Here is a 4357-nt window from a genome sequence, read left to right on the forward strand (position 1 = left end):
GTTAATATTGGGTTCCTACAAGAGTGTATAAGACTGCCTTATTTTAATGTTCCACTGAAAAGACTAGATATTTTAGTTTTATAAAATGGCTTTACGGGATGCAGATTTTGGGGTTGGAGAGAGAAGTAAGAAAGTAAGGAGTTCAAGGGCACACACAGAGCCAGAGATTAAAAAAAAAAAAAAAAATGGTGGCCGGAGAAGGCCCCTCCAGACAGCGAAGTCACCAGGCTGGTTACTTTGTCTTCATCACAGCTCCTTCCTGACTTACGCAGTCAAGTTTGGGGGGGAGGGGCGGGTAGGTGCTCACTTGTCCTGACATCTGCCTGTCACGACAGAATTCTGTAGTCAGCTGTTGGACATGAGAGGCCTAGTAGGTAGGTAATTATGATAATCGCCAAGGACCCCGACAATAACTACTGATACAAATAAATCTAGTAGCTAATTTAAAATATGAATATACAACTGAATCGTGAGACATAAACAGTATGAGAAACAACAAGATGAATAAGCAAATGAACTGACCTCTCAGAAAATAGAGTTAAAGCAAGAAGTAAAAGAGTATTAAATGAAAATTCCAAGTATTATCTTCAGAGAAGTTTAAGAGGAAATTGCATCCATACAATTAGAACAAGCTGTCAGAAGTTCCAAGCCCTCGATTTCACATGCATTAATGCTTCTAACTCACAGAGTAAGCGAGGTCGAGGTTCCTCTTTCCTTTTTAGGGAAGCTGGGGCACAGAGGGATTATGTGACTTGCCCGCATTAATAAGTAAAGATGTACTACATTACTGGACTGGACAATCAATTATACACAGATTAAATTCTCTGAATTAATCGAAAGCTGTTGCACTAGATCCTGGTGGATGCCTGGGGGATTCTAGACACATTTATTGCAAAGTTTACATGGAAAAGCAAATGTAAGCAAATGTGAAAAACAATCGCAATGAAAAAGAGATTGAAATAGCATTGATCTGACTCAGAAACAATCAAATGGTTCAATGTAAGACAGAATCTAAAACAGAATCAAGTACATATGAGAATTTACTACTATGTGATTAAAACTGGTATTTCAAATGACTGGGAAAAGGATAAATTACACAGTATTGTGTTGGGACAGTACCTCGTTTGAGGGGGAAAAGGCAGATTCCAATAATTTCAACACACTATAAAAACGAATGTAAGATTGATTAATGATCTGTATGTAAAACTGAAAACTATGGAGGATGTCAGCAAGACAATGGAATAGGAGGTGGCAGCCTTGGTTCCTTCACAAAAAACAACAACTGGACAGCTACCCACAAAAGAAAATGGCCTCAGAAGGGCTCAAGAGTAAAATTATGAACCCAAAGCAACACAGTGGAGCAATAATTTGGGAATACCTGCACAGAAAGGATCGCTAAGGAGATCAGCTTAGTGGAGACATTTGGAGATGGCTAGAAACAAAGAAGAAGGGCAAAGGTCATTAATAAACTATAAACTGACATCCTAGAAGAATGTGTTGCACACATGATAGACAAAAGGCTACTGTCTATAACATAAAAAACACTACAAATCAATTTTCGAGTGGTCAAGAAGAAAAACAAATAGGGAATAGACATACGGAAGGATGTAAAACTACTGGTAAAGAACTTACGAAATAAAATGAGTTACTTTCGTTTTGAACTATCAGATAGAAACAGTTAAAATTTGACAACGCTGGTGTTCATGAGATTCAGGAAAATGCGCATTCTCTATTCTCATGATTGTAAGTTCTCAATATTTATCAGATAATAACATATTCATACCTTATGATCCAGTAGTCTCATTTCAAATATTCTAAATACTAAAAATAGTATGAAAAGATACATGTACAAGGATGTTCATTACTTATAACAATGGTTGTTCCAGCAAAAAGATAAGTATAATCTAAATGTCCATCGATGTGGGAATGGCTAAGTACATGCCAGTCACTCATGATAATGAACACTAAAACATGGAGACCATTACAAAGTCTGAGGAAGATCTAGGCAGGCGCCCAAGACATACTGTTAAACAAAAATAACAAGTTACAGAATAATAATACTATGATTCCACTTAAAAAAAAAATACTGTGCTTTCGTATGTGGTTTCTAGAATGATATATACAAAGCCAATTACAATCGACACCAATGAGGAGTACATCTAACAGAGGGGAACATTCTCTTTTCTTGATATACTATGTTGTTTGAATGCATTACCACAATCATGTACTATTTTTGAGATTTAAAGCCTCCCCCCATCCTTCCCCCCTGCCCCAGCCTATACACACACAGGGCTGTCACTTTCAGGCATTTAATCACTAAGAAAGACCTCCTTATTTTAGGCTGGCTAACGTCCACCCATCGACCTCCTCAGGTTTGTCCTCTTCCACATTACATCCTCTCAGAAATTTGAAGACAGCTTTCAAGTACCACTCAGGCTTCCATTTTCCAATTAAACATCCCAGGCCCTTTCACGCTTTCCTTATGTTATCAGTTTTCAGGGCTCTAAATACACTTTTTAGAATGTCAAGGGCTCCGTCTGACCAGAGCGAAATAGAATGGGTCTGTTAACCCCCTTGGTTTGGAAAAGATTTCAACAAATAACATTCTATCACCACACCAATTTCACCTGTAAGATTCTAAGTAGTTGTTCTGGTGACTACAAAAGTGTCTATTGAAAATATAAGCACGGGATATGGGGTTCATAGTGAACTCTAGTGACTTCACTAAAACCACCAAAAATGTGGTATGACAAATAGTTTTAACGATAAATGTATAAAAAGCAATTTCATGAATATTCAGAAAAACAAATCATTATGCTTTCTCTGAAAGTTAAAAAAAAAGAATCACCAAAATAGAACTTTAGCTTTTATCTGTTTATTGACTTTAAATTCTAGTCATATGCTAAAATTAAACTAAATTAATTTAACTTTTGAATTAATCCACAAATATAAATATATTTTATAACAGTCCCAAATACATAAAAGATATGAGAATAATAGTCTTTTTTTTTTAAAGAAAACATCTAAGTTTGGTTTATGTCTCCTTTCTTAATCGTAATGCTAAAGTTTAATGTCCATTCATTTGAAAAATTGATATGACAGCAAGGTATTTAATAATTGAATATAGTATGATTTTAAAACTATGATATAATTACCTTAGATAAGTGTTTGCAGATAAGACACACAAAATTTCACGAGAACTCTGTGAATAGAATCAAAACATGAAATTTTCCTAAGAAATTATGTGAGAATTAAAATGCCCTGATTCGTTAACATAAACACCCTCAATAGAAAAGAGTATTTTTATTGTGAAAGTGAGTCCTCAGGAACAGTTTAGTTCCAACTACACCCCAGTCAAATACTTTCTTGACGTTATAACTTCCCCTAAAATAAATAAATGAATGAATGAATGAATGAATGAATGAATAAATAAATAAAAATATTAGTGTTGGAATAAATCTTTAAGGTCTGTTTCAGCTCTAAAATTCTAAGCTTTTATATGTGGATAACTCCTTACGAGAGCTTCAGTTTATATTCTGTGGGGAGGGGGATGGACTGAGGTGGGGGATTGGTTTCCACAAAGGGGGGAGTTTCTTCCACGTACTTTCAGAGGTTATTTTACCTTAGTTTACCTCATTCCCCAAGCGAATGAGGAAACTAATTCATTCTCTCTTCTTTTCCCTCTCTCTCTCTTTCTCTCTCTTTCTCTCTCTGCCTAAACAGTCTATATCCCCACTTCACTCAAACTCCTGATTATTATAAAATTGGGTACGGCAGATTTGCTTCCCTGATCTATCAGCCTGAAGTGACTGCTACAGAAGGCTTAATAGTGCTTATCAAAATGTATCAGATGACGGTGAGGCGGAGGGGCTGGATGAAGGGGAATGTGGATGCTAAACTTGGTCACAGAGTCTTTAGCAGAAACTAGATGCAACTTAAACCATAAGATTAAAATATTACAAGGAACTTAAAATTTTGCATCCCACATGATGTGTGATTTATACTCACAGATAAATGTTGAAAAATACATAGTGAAATTTAGACTCTAATTTAAAATAAAAATCTGAGTTTATGTCTCAAGTGACATGTATGAGATTCTAGCCACTTAGGCAAGAAAAACCCTATTGATGGAATAGTTAATAAAATATATGTATTTATAGTTTAAAATTCAGTAGTGTCACAGGAAAATCATACTATATATGCCTTCCTTCTTTCTTTGCCAGAAGTGATTTAACACAAGTGAAAATTTCAATGAACATCAGTAATATACTTGAGATGAAAAATAACCAACAATAGGACTAGAGAGATTAAGGGGTTATATGGGAGCAGAAAGAAGTTAAGCACTGTGGCTGCAGGG

The 4357-nt window shown here is 35.4% G+C and overlaps 1 protein-coding gene across 1 annotated transcript in view; it reads right to left on the reverse strand.

Moving 5' to 3' along the window:
* Positions 1-4357, reverse strand: part of LOC105293689 (probable C-mannosyltransferase DPY19L2) — an 80203-nt gene that overhangs the window by 20054 nt on the left and 55792 nt on the right. The gene's annotated exons all lie outside the window — the stretch shown is intronic.

This window comes from Pteropus vampyrus, unplaced genomic scaffold, assembly GCF_000151845.1.
Source record: "Pteropus vampyrus isolate Shadow unplaced genomic scaffold, Pvam_2.0 Scaffold75, whole genome shotgun sequence".
Classification (NCBI taxonomy): domain Eukaryota; kingdom Metazoa; phylum Chordata; class Mammalia; order Chiroptera; family Pteropodidae; genus Pteropus; species Pteropus vampyrus.